The sequence below is a fragment of the Pinus tabuliformis genome, chromosome 1_2 (genome assembly GCF_031772625.1).
Source record: "Pinus tabuliformis cultivar Carrire ecotype Pingquan chromosome 1_2, CPIR1, whole genome shotgun sequence".
Classification (NCBI taxonomy): domain Eukaryota; kingdom Viridiplantae; phylum Streptophyta; class Pinopsida; order Pinales; family Pinaceae; genus Pinus; species Pinus tabuliformis.
The window spans coordinates 384165104-384179004 of record NC_142298.1 but is presented as its reverse complement, the minus strand read 5'-3'; positions in this window follow the sequence as shown (position 1 = coordinate 384179004).

The following is a 13901-nucleotide window of genomic DNA, read 5'->3' as shown; positions in this document are numbered from 1 at the left end:
TTACATTAAGTTACGCATATCTACCATATTTTATTTTTATTTTTTTCTGAGTCAAAATATTTACATTAACTTTACAAATCTCTAGCATCCCAAGTTTGAGAGGACCTCTCAACCCAATAAAAAATGAGTAATTTTATTAAAAAGGTAAAAAAAAAATTATATTATATTTTAAAATAAATACATTATACAATTAAGAAAATACTTTTGCCTCCTAACCATCCACTATGGTTCAAAATCTATAATCTACCAACCTTAAATTAACTATTTTACTTTAATTATTTCACATTTTCTCACAAAAAAAACTTCTGATATGAAATGATCATAAACTAAAACTGATGTAGAATTGATTGACCAATACTGAATTGAACGTTAACTAACAATGCAGAAATCGAGGAAAATTGCTTGAGAAGAAGACTTTACGATAGCTGATTAAACATAAAAATGATGCATAACAAAAATTAAAACAGTAAAAACAACAACAATACCAGAAAACAAAATTGATGACGAAGTTCATCCTTGATGGACTACGTCTCCGGGTCCACTTTCAAGATGGGCGATCGTTTTGATTAGGAATGAACATAAGGTGTTGATTACACAGAGAATTGATGTAACAACCTTGAAATAAAACATGTAATTAATTAGATTAATCATGCGTTTTATAATCAACACACAATTTATTAACTAATTAACATAAAATTTCAGAAATATGAGTAGAGACAACTTACCTGTGGCGATGATGTTTCTCACTTGTGACTTCGGGGTTGAATGCTAGTTGAATTCTGCTAACTGCAACAAAGTCTTGGGGACGACTCTCCACCCAACCGTAGGCTCAATTGCACAAAATCTTGCTACAACTGGCTACCCCGAGCCCTCAATCAACGTACTACTGTCAGGGAATCCTTTGTCTCATAACACTATTCTCCCAAGAGAATGGATGATGGAATCATAGAATGATGGAATGCCTCTCATCTTCCTCACCATCTATTAAATAGAGAAAACATTGGAAGGGGAACCACATGCACACACTCAATTTTTCAACATGCAACTTTACTGCTTTCTTGTTTTATTTCTTTTGTTTTTACTTTTTGATAGCTTTACTGATTTTTACTGCTTTCTTGTTTTATTTCTATTTATATTTATTTAGAGCTTTAGTATTGTTCTTTATTATTTTATTATTATTTATTATTTATTTACTATTACTATTTATTATTTATTGTTTATTATTTATTTTCTTGTATTTTAATATTATATTATATTATTTATTATTTTTATTATTTATTATTTATTATTAAGGGACATTACATACTCCCCCACTTTAAGGAACTTCGTCTCGAAGTTAAGTTGAATTATTTAACATTTTATTTTGTTATTTATTACTTCATGTTCGCCGACACCCTCTGCTGAACTAGTATAACCAACAGGCATCGAAAGTTTCACAACACCCAGGAAATCCCAAGGAATCTCTGTCCTTTTTCCCACTTTCGGAACAAGGCATAAGCCTCCCCGGTTTGTATCCTAGTCCAAGGCTAGCCCCAAGGCTCGCGCCCGACTCAGACCTCATCTGCCCCAAGGCAGGCATCTAATACAGTACTCAATGACTCCGGGCATCTCGCCAGGTTGGCCCACTCCCTTCACAACTACTAAGGCACACAACCCCAGGCATCAAAGTCCTTACACCCCCACCAGACTTCGGCATCCCAATCCAATACTAGGCACCTAGCCTACAATATCAGGCACTTGGCCTCCTCAAGATGGTCCCATAGCCCCTCAAGAGCTATCCATCAAGAGCTATACAAGAGAAAGGAACCACTGGCATATGTAGTGTTGATTGAGTTTGTCCCTAACCCATATGGTGTTACTTATTCTCCCTTGTGCGTATGGGATCGCATGAGATCATCAAATAAACCGGCCCTCTCGGCCCATTTGTGGAGTCTTGTCAATCATCACACCTCAACATGCAACCAATGCATTAGCTATACCATCATAGTATCATAGAAAATAATCCACATGCCAAGTCTTGCATGTCATCATAAGAACATTCATCATTGTTAATCGCAACATTATGAATAATAACGAACTGCATGCTCATGCATGTCATAAATTTGTACGCAACTATCACATGCTTCACCTCATGAAATACCATCATAAGTTATAACATCAACATATTTTCATCAAAGACATATCATGAATTCACATAATAAATGAACCACATGTCAATAAACCTCATATTATAGCATCATAATTCCTATGCCACGTTATGCATATCATATCCATGTGTCAACATGCAACTTTACTGCTTTCTTGTTTTATTTCTTTTGTTTTTACTTTTTGATAGCTTTACTGATTTTTACTGCTTTATTGTTTTATTTCTATTTATATTTATTTAGAGCTTTAGTATTGTTATTTATTATTTTATTATTATTTATTATTTATTTACTATTACTATTTTTTGTTTATTGTTTATTATTTATTTTCTTGTATTTTAATATTATATTATATTATTTATTATTTATTGTTAAGGTACATTACAATTGATAAATCTAAATGTGCACGCAGGCACTTCTGATCACTGTCATCAGATAGCTCTCTGAATCAACTTTCCAACACCTCTTACGGATTTCAATCTCGACTCCGGATGCTCTTGTAACACTGAAACCAAAACTACCTATGACCTCCAAAATCTGCAAGCAAAAAGTCAAAAAAACACTCTCCTCTTCTTCAAAGAACTAAATTTCCCATTATAGGCCTACAAATTCATTCAAACTTCCTCCACTGAGTTTAGTAATGAATTTGGCCTAATTTGGGTTCATAAGGTTCGGTCTTGTTATGGTAGGACACCTTAGGTGTTGGTTTGCATGGTGGTTATATTAAAATAGCATAAAACTTAATTACAAAACCCATAATAGACTTTGGATAAGCGCTGACTATTGGCGGTCTGGGAAACTGCGCTGAATAGGTGATAGCTACATGTGAACAATCGCGGTCTAACCGCAAGCTGCCACCCGACGGCTGATCCCTGACGGTTCCGGTTACGGTTGGCGTGTTCACATGCTATAACTCTGCTACGGTTATCACTTTGGTCTGAACTCCGCCTGTCGGTTAATGTAACCTTTTGAATGTTCACATGTGCATGACTGTTGTCACGGTTCCGATGCGGTCTATAACCTGACTGCCATAGTTAATCTGTGCCCAGTCTCCATACTGTATTCCATTCACATGTCCCCGTTGCGGTCAGGCTGCCCACGCGGTTAGACTGCAGCGGTTTAGGACTGTGTTAAGTTTTATTTGTATTGTTTTCAATGTATTAATATTTGAATATAGTCCAAGAGTTTAATAGGTTAGGTTTAGGACTTTAGGTTTGTAACATGATTTGAATGTGATGGTTAGGGTCATTAGGATTAGGCTTTTAGCATTAGGTTTATGTCTTTAGTGTATGGTTTTAGGTGTAGCATAGATTTAGGTCTTAGATGTAGATTAGGGTTTAGTACATAGAAATTTATCAACCCATTTACAATCATTTCGTCACTAAGCGACATTAGCGACATTTATCGCATGATGACAAACTTGTCGACAATGTGACATAAAACCATATGTACGTCATCGACACAAGTGGTATTTGCGACGACAACCTGACGATGAACCATATCGACACTTTGCCACAGATGACACCCATGTCGACACCAAATCCTACGAGTCGAACGACAACGCACATGTCGTCAACCAATCCTAGCGGAACTATTGATGAACTCATGTCGACAACCAGGCGCTAAACCATCTCAACTAAACGCCTTGAAAACCATAAACATTACCTGAACAACCTGATCCATAACAAATACTATTGAACTGTCGAGGCTGAACTGAAGTGACGACGACACTGAACACTGATGATGACACTTGAACACTTGTGCATTGAATCAATGAAATCCTCTTGGATCATTCCTCTCCACTTGAAAGCTTTTGGACTGCAAAATTTTGACTAAACAATTAGTCGAACTCCTTGACTTGCCACAAAGATAGATAAATTATCCTCGAACTCATTATATTTCTTCGCATACCTTCCAAATAAGCCCGTTTGATAGTTTCAACACAAGTGGTAAACCCTACATCCAGAACCTCAATAAGAGACTTGGACAAGTAGTCCTTTTTAACTCGATAAGCAACTTCAACTCAATCTAGATCAGGTCCTTTTGAGAGAGATACAAACTTGTCTCCTATCCAACTCAAACTAGGTTTCTCTTGGACTGTGAACCTAGCTTTGATACCATGTTGAAATTAAGTTGCAAGATTGAATTTATAGTCATGATAATTACTCTTGAAGATGGAGGGCAGAACTCCCTCTCTTTCCACCTTGACCTGACGATGTACCAATACATTCGATAAATCACCTGCAAGTGATGACCCTGATGATGCTGGCCATGGAACTTTTTCAGTTGGTGACCTGTTTCATCCATATGCAGTATGAACAACTTGGGACGATGGGCAAACAACCTGTTATAATCATGGCAATTGAATTCTTTCCATGAAGAATCATGAGTTAGTGATTCATAATCTTTGAAAACATACTCTACTGGATGTTTTTTAATACCATCAACATGTATAAACAATATGTTTTGCAGAATGACAGAGACAATCCAAGATACTTTTGACATCAAACCAGTTACTTGATTACACATACTTTCCTGCTTCCTCTTTACTAAGTGAACTTGCTGCAATGAACCTATCCAACTGTAAGGTGAAATTTGTTGCAACTTAGTTTGATTCTGAAAGTATTGAATCAGTTGTTGATTTGTTTGAATCACTTTTCCTTTGTTTAAATGATGTTTCCATTGATTAGCACTTTCCTTTGTTGCATAAGTTCCCATTAGACACTTCGACACTGCTTTAGAAAAGGCTGTGCTATGAAAACAAATAGATTTCCTCTCCACTTGAAAAGAGGTTTCCAAACTGTTCGAGACATGACATTGTGACACATTACAAGAGAAATTGAACATTAGTTTTTCCCAATATTGACCTGTATCCCCGCAACTGTTAAGATCCAAACTTAAACTGAATTGATTCATTCTGACATTAGGAAGAGGAGCTTTAGGCACATACTGTATTTCATGTTGTAATCCCCGCTTATGAATAAGATGTTTGGTTTTACATAGAACGGAACAAGTTTCTATCTCTTCAATCAAACCATATTTAAGTTGAGTTGCACAACTTAAACAAGAATCATGTTGATTGTTATGTTGATCCTTTACACACATGATTACAAACCTATTTTTTGAAATTATTAATCGCTTCATCTGATTAACATTAACTGAATTCAAGTGATTTTTGTTTTGATGTTCCATGACAATAATTTCAACCCCATCTTTCTTAAGGTGATATTTATGTTCTCTCCTGTAAAATACTACGTCATGATCATAAAGATAAGGACTCCCTAAGACAACTCCACATATGTCTACTAGAACCACATCTAATTCCACTTCATCAATGTAATTAGTTGTTATGGAAAATCTTAATTGACACTGTTGGGTGACTTTTATCTAAGTTGATTTATTTAGCCATCCTAATGGGTAAGGTCTTGGATGATTTCGTGTTTCCAAACCCAAAATTTTAACTAAATATTCAGAGATTAAATTCACCTGTGATCCATTGTCAAACATTGTATCTATCTTTATATGCTTAGAAGTTATCCTTATGTTAAACAATTCAACTCTTTTATCCTCATGTGAAGGATTTATGTTTGAAGAAGATGCAATAGTTTTCGAACTTGAACCAGTATCAGAAGTTTTACCTATCGTAACCATGGCGATTATCCTCCTTTCATCCCCTGAATTTGAACCTAGATCCTGCTGGACTGCTGTAATGGCCTTCTTTTCATCCTTCTCCTTAAGAAACTTTTTGGGCTTAAGTTCTGGATGAAGTTTCTAGCACTTCGATTCATCATGACCGATTCTCTGGCAATGAGAACAAGTAGGTCTTTCCTTCTAAACGATCGCTGATTTCTTTCTCTTCGAATTGTTCTTCCCCTTACTGTCACTGGAATCTTTGGTTTCCAACTCTTTGGATGACTGCGATGAAAAATTGAATGGTCTGCCACCTGATTCAATATGTATGGCCTAAACACACACCTCATCAAAATCATCAGGATTAAACATCAATAAAGTATGCTACAAATATGAATGTAAACTGCCGATGTATTTTAACAAAGTTTCACGTGTATCCAATGAAATACCAAGCACCAATTATTTCTTTTTGAACTCCTGAGTAAACTCCTGAACACTCTGCCCTTTACCTTGCCTCAGATGCTGCCAATCAATAACAGCTTGCTGCATGTATCCTAAAGGATAGAATTGTTTCCTAAGAGCTTTTAAAAACTTAGACCATGAAGAGATGACTTTTCCTTTACGCTTTACATCTATCTGAGTTTTACTTTCCCACCAGATTAAAGTTGTTCCCCCCATTCTAAGTGTAGCTAACTGAATTTTAGTTTTATCACTAGAAATGTTCTGAATGTGATAATACACTTCTAACTGCTTAATCCAGTTATCTAGCTTTTCAGGATTCATTTCGCCATCATAAACAGGTAACTCAAATTTAACATCAAGTTTCAAAAGAGATGTTTTCTTAGGTTTCTTTTCTGTTTCAGATTCTGCACTGGAAGAAGAAGAAGAAGAAGATGATGATGATGATGGAGATGATGGAGGTGAAGGAGGTTTATCAGTCTTCCCTTTACCTTTGTCCTTCTTCGATGGCTTTGAAGAAGAAGCTGCATCTCTTGCCTTCTTGTCTTCGTACAATTCTCCCAACATCTGCTGCATAGTTAAGAATGATTGCTAAAACTATTCTTCACTCATCTTAGTTTCAGTTTTTTCACCTGCATCAGATCTTGACATGGTCGATTTATGATCGACTCATCACTTTCCAATCTCTAGATCGATCTGCTCAAGGATTCCTTCTCCTCGTTGCGACTTTGACCTGGTTAAAATTCAATGGAAAATTCTACAAACACAAATTGCTCTGATACCAAATTATATGATCTGAAATGATCAAAAACTAAAACTGATGTAGAATTGATCAACCATTACTGGATTGAATGTTAACTGACAGTACGGAAATCGAGGAAAACTGCTTGAGAATAAGATTTGTTGGCAACTGATTAAACATAAAAACAATGCATAACATAAATGAAAACAGTAAAAACACAGCGATACCAGATAGAAAAATTGATGACGGAGTTCGTCCCTAATGGACTACGTCTCCGGGTTCGCTTTCAAGATGGGCGACCGTTTTTATTAGGAATGACCAGAAGGTGTTGATTACACAGAGAATTGGTCAATCTGAATGTGCATGTAGGCACTTCTGATTACTGTCATCAGATATCCCTCTGAACCATCTTTCCAACGCCTCTTATGGATTCCAATTCCGACTCCGGATGCTCCTGTAACACTGAAAACAAAACTACGTATCACCTCCAGAATCTGCAAGCAAAAAGTCAAAAAAACACTCTCCTTTTCTTCAAAGAACTAAATTGCCTCTTATAGGCCTGCAAATACATTCAAACTCCCTTGCTAAGTTTAGGAATGAATTTGGCCTAATTTGGGTTCATAAGGTTCGGTCTTGTTATGGTAGGACACCTTAGGTGTTGGTTCACATGGTGGTTATATTAAAATAACATAAAACTTAATTACAAAACCCATAATAGACTTTGGCTAAGCGCTGACTGTTGGCAGTCTGGGAAACTACGCGAAATATTGTCACATGTCTTTAGCTCACTGGCCCACATCTGCCATTTTAGACCAGTGGAAGGTATATCGTTTTTTAGCCTTGATCCAAGTGGATATTGGTGGCTTCCCATATATTCCACTTGGACCTCTGACATTGTTTCTTTCAGGTTTTCAGTTTCCTTAATTGTAGCATAGTTTACTAATTTTGGTAGTTTTTCGACTCCTGAACTTTCAGAGTCATTTTGAGGCCCTAACGCCATTTTTTTGGAAAATGGGAAAACATAATTTTTGAAAATGTTTATAGTTGAAATTTATAGTCCTCAGATAGATATTTCTAATGAGGTATCGTGCGCATGAAATGGAGATCGTATGCCAAAGTTACGACCCCGGGAAGTTGATGTACCAATTTACCCCAACGGGGCCCATAGTTTTGGTGCTTCATCTCTTAAGGTTAATTTTTTGGATGTTCAGTATTTTCCATTATTTCTCAATAATAAATAGCCTTCGAGCCTCATTGTAACACAATTCAGAGGCATGTAGCTGCCACATTGCTTCTCAGAGATAAGATACCATCGCCCAAGCTTCTTTACTTCCATTTCTGTATGTAAGCATATTTTAGTTCTTTGATGTTAATGAATTGAAGTTTTATTTCGGCTTCATCTTTGTGTTTATGTGTATATATTTATTTTTTTGCATTCCTACATAAGTACGGATCATTGGTATCATAGTGGTTTGCTCTTTCTTTGTTTTTTTTTTGCATGTCCCCAATGAGGTCAGGGTATAAGGAGTTAGGGCTCAAACTGGTTGAACTATTGCAAGACCAGCCTCGCAAACCTCGACGACTTCCCATGGCGGAAGAAAAGAAAGACAAGGGCGCAAGAGATCCTTTCAAAATATTGCTCAAGGAATCCCTCAAGTGACAAATAAATGTGACGATGAATAACTTTTCCCAGATCCTTCAACGACTACCTACAAGCGACATATCTTCATATGGCAGCCACTCTGGAGGTGCCACTCCTTTTAAGGTACATGTTAACTTTGACATTCCCATTTTTGAAGGCCAGATAGAGGCAGACATCATAGATAGATGGTTAAATCTATTGGAAAGATATTTTCCAGTTCATGACTTTTCAAATTGGGAAAAGATATTATTTTCACTCCTCAAAGCTGCCCCACATGTCAAGGTCTGGTGGGAAACCTACTGTGAACAAAAGGATGAGAGGGAATCCTCACTGTTTTCAGCCGTAGCCACTTGGAATTCTTTCTGAGATGCCATCAAGGAAAAATATTACCCTTTCTAGAGCTATGCAGATAAATACATAAAGTGGACCATGTTGCAGCAAGGAAGGGACCAATATGTGTCGGAGTTCAAAAATGTTTTTCATACCCTTCACACGAAGCTGGGTATCAAGGATTGCGAGCGAAATTTGGTACTCATGTACTGTGAATGTCTACACAAGTACATCTAGGATGAGATGGAGTTCCTAGACATATCTTGGCTTGGCGTCGTTGATACACTGTTAATATCGAGTAGAAGTTTAAATAGAAGAAGTGAGACTTTCGATTTGCGAATCCAAAGCAAGGGAAAGGCACCCCCAAACCATAGAACAAAGGATAAAGCCAAGGCAGGGAAACCCAGGACAACCCCCCAAAGTCGTAAGTGAAGAAAAACACTATGAAGACAAAGAAGGACACGGGGAAATCGTGTGAGTTCCATAAGAGCCCCACCCACAACACAAGTGAGTGTCGAGCCAAGCAGTCATTGGTGGTTAAGTTGAAGGCTTCTGAATTAGATGCATGTTTCGACTCTGAGTCAGAAACTAACAAGGAGAATGACAAAGAGAAGGAGATTATCGATGTGGAGCCTAGTGCCACCACTTCCACTACCAAGATCCAGAAGGATGAGCCCAAAGATTGAGAGGAGGGGGAGTGACTCTTCCAATCACAGATGTGGGTGAAGGGTTCTCCGTTGTAGTTCATTGTCGATAGCGGGATCCAAAAGAACCTTATTTCAGAAGAGGTCATGAAGTGGTTGGGCCTAGCGACCACACCACACCCATAACCATACACCATCGGGTGGCTTCACGAAGGGAGAGATCTCTGTGTCAGCCAACAGTGTTGCCTTCCCTACAACATCAAGCCCTTCATAGATGAGGTATGGTGCGATGTTGTTACTCTTAAAGTTTGTGATGTTTGATTAGGCCAACCATATTGTGGAAGCGACATACTATGTATGAGTCTAGGCCTTGCACTATTATTATTACTTTCGGAAATAAGTTTTACAGAATACCAGAGGTAGCACTGCCTACCGCTATTTCTTTGATCACTGTGAATCAATGTAGTAAGATCATTTCCCAGACCGGGAAATTGTTTTCCTTATGATTCACCCTCAGGGAAAGAAGAAGATTATGGTCACAACCTCTATACAGGGATTCTCTTCACGACATTAGTATATGGACAAGGTTATAGAGGAGTAGAGGGACATCTCCACCTCACCCATAGGGGTACCTCTACACTATTAGTTCAAGCACTCCATCGATCTGACACCGGGCACACTGCTACCCAATGGTCTAATCTATCAATGCTCTGTTTTGGAGAAAGATGAAATCAAGAGGCTGATTCAAGAGCTGTTATAGAAAGGGCACATCAAGACAAGTTCATCACCCTGTAGGAGCCCGATCGTGTTGGTACAGAAGAAGTATGAGACTTGGAGACTCTGTATTTACTATTGGGCACTGAACAAGATCACTCTCCAGAATAGGTATCCAATCCCACAGATTGATGACCTTCTGAACCAGATCAAAGGGGCCAAATATTTCAGCAATATTGACTTGAATTTCGGGTATCACCAGGTACCGATCGAACCCTCTAATGTGTGGAAGGCTAGCTTCAAATCCAAGGAACTTTTTGAATGGTTGGTCATGCATTTTGGGTTGATGAATGCCCACGCAACCTTCATGATGCCGATGGATGAAATCTTGCGACCCTTCACCAACTCATTTTTGGTGATGTATTTGGATAACATTTTGATCTTCAGCTAGAGTTGGGAAGAGCACCTCCACCATATTCGACAGGTCCTCTAAACCCTGCGATAACACAAGTTGTGTGCCAATTTGGAGAAATACACTTTTGGTATGACCTAGGTTCAATATATGGGGTACATCATTAATGAAAGGGGTATGCATGTGGACTTAGCCAAGATACAAGTCATTTGGTATTGGCCAGCCCCAACCACTCTAATAGAGATCCATAACTTTCTGGGTCTTGCTAAATTCGACCACAAGTTCGTGTTGGGTTTCTCTCATATCACTTGGCCTTTGAGTCAAGTCACCAAGGGAGGAGTGAAATAAAATTTCTTTTGGTATAAATCCCAACAAAAGGAATTTTCCGATTTGAAACATCACCTCTGCTTTGCATTAGTTCTCACATTACTAGACCTGCAACAATCATTTGAGATCGATACAAATGCCTCTGACTATGCTATTGGTTTAGTACTTACTCAACATGGGCATTTGGTGGCATATCACAATGAGACACTTTCAGACACAATTCGAAATTATCCCACCTATGACAAAGAGGTGTATTCCATTGTGCAGGCCTACCAACAATGGAAGCATTACATTCCAAGGAAGGAAATGGTCATCCACACAAACCACTGACCCCTGCATTTCATACAGACACAAGGGAATTTGCATAACGATCACCATTGGAAATGGTCCACATACCTGCAGCAATTCCATTTGAACATTAAGTACTAGAAAGGCGTCACCAACAATGTTGTAGATTTCCTTAGCCAACCGTCGGTCATGGCACTAACCACTGTTCTCGACTCTAGGGGCATGAGACTATGGGGTGGTTGCATATTTACAAGAGTGATCTAGAATTTGAAAACACATACCAGACGCTCCTGGAAGGGAAGCAATTTCCAAATTTCACCTCTATGATAAACTGTTATGCCACCTGGGACACCTTTGTGTTCCTTCAAGCGAGCGTTCCAAGATGATTTACGAGGTGCACTGCAATCGGGTTGTTGGAATTTTCGGGGTAGAGAAAATAGTGGTAGTACTAAAAAAGTATTTTTATTGGCTGAAACTTTGACAGGATGTTGGGAAGTACATTAGATCCTGCACTGCCTACGTCGTTTCCAAACTGACCATCAAGAAGCAAGGCTTATATACTCCTATGCCTATCTTAGTCAACCTTGGGAATCCATCTCCATGGATTACATGTCGGGCCTTCCTTCCATTGAGCATAGCGATGACTACATTTTTGTGTTCGTCGACATATTCTCTAAGATGTCCATTCTGGCAACATACAAGAAGAGTATCACAGTAGAAACCACTGCTAAGCTCTTCTTTGAACAAGTGTGAGTACACTTTGGGATCCCATAGTCCATTATCTCAAATCAAGACAATAGGTTCCTAGGCACATTTTGGTCAGGTCTCTGGTCAATGTTGGATACAAAGCTCACTAAGTCCATAGCTTTTCACGCCCAAACTAATGACCAAACAAAGGTCGTAAATAGGATGATCGTACATATTTTGCGCATGCACAAGTCAAAGAGTCCACACACATGGGATGAAAGCTTCCCCTATGTCCAACACAACTACAACAAACCTCTCCACAACTCAACTGGACACAACCCCTTTCAGGTGGGATTTGGGATTCCATCTATTATGTCCCATTGATGTGGCCATACCATTTACAACTACTTAGGAAAATTCGTCTCATGTCCAGTATGAAGCTGACAGGGCTGATAGCTTCATTGAGTGAATTTAGCACATCCTCCTGCAGGTCCATGACATATTGGACATATCCAGTTCTAAGTACAAGCATTGACATCATCAACATCGAGTGCCACACAAGTTCCAAGTGGGCGACAAAGTTTGACTACATTTGTAGAAGGAACGCCTCACTGGGCCCCACCGCAAGCTTCACCCACTCCGATATGGGGCATACACCATCACCAAGGATGTAGGGGACAATTCCTTCAAGATCGACATTCCACCGTTCCTTGGCCTGCACCCAGTATTCAATGTGGACCCCCTTCAACCATACTTTCCACCATTACTGGACACATCAGACATTGCAGTACATCTTGACATAGCAAAATAGTTAAACCTTGTATGCATGGAAAAATCCACAACTGATCAAATAATGGACACACAGATCAAGAACACTCACTAGTAGAAGATCCAATTGTATCAGGTTGTCAAAGTTAGCCAACTCCTCCACCAAGGCAAGTGGCTCACCAGGGACCAAGTTCAGCAGAAGTTTCCCCATCTCATGGAGGCACTCAACTCAATGGGTACCATTTCTTCCTAAGGGGGGAGGACTGATCCAGGTGGATATTGGTGGCCACCCATCTATTCCACTTAGACCTCCACCATTGTTTCTTTTAGTTTTTCAGTTTCCTTAATTGTAGCATAATTTACTAGTTTTGGCAGTGTTTTAGATGTTGAACTTCTAGAACAGTTTTAAGGCCCTAAACAAAGTTTTCTTTTTAAACGAGAAAAGATGAGGTATTGACCAATGTTTCTAATCAAACGTTATAGTCCTCAGATAGATATTTCTAAAGAGGTATCGTGTGCATCAAACGAAGAACGTATGCCAAAGTTATGACCCACAAAAGTTGATGTACCAATTTACCCCAACAGGGCCCATAGTTTTGGTGCTTCATCTCCTACGGTTAGGTTTTTGGATGTTTATGTTTTTCCATTGTTTCTCAATAATAAATAGGTCTTCGAGCCTCATTATAACACAATTTAGAGGCAAGTAGTTGCCACATCTCTTCTCAAAGATAAGCTACCACTTCCCGAGCTACTTTATTTCCATTTCTGTATGTAAGCATATTTTAGTTCTTTGATATTAATGAAATGTAGCTTTATTTTTGCTTCATCTTTGTGTTTATGTGTATATATGTATTTTTTTGCATTCCTGCATAATTCTGGATCAAGCCCCTTAGGAAAATATCCTACCATTTAAATGATCTTGTACCAATTTTGACAGACTTGACATTGGGCTGTCAACTTGCAGACCCTAGGATTTTCATCAACTTCTATGACCTGATCGACTTACTGGGTTTTGTCACTACCACTGCTAATCCTAAGCCTAGATCTAGTTCTTCCTGATCCAATAACAGATGGTTGATTGACTGATCTTGATTTCCCATTAGTTGTTGTCCAT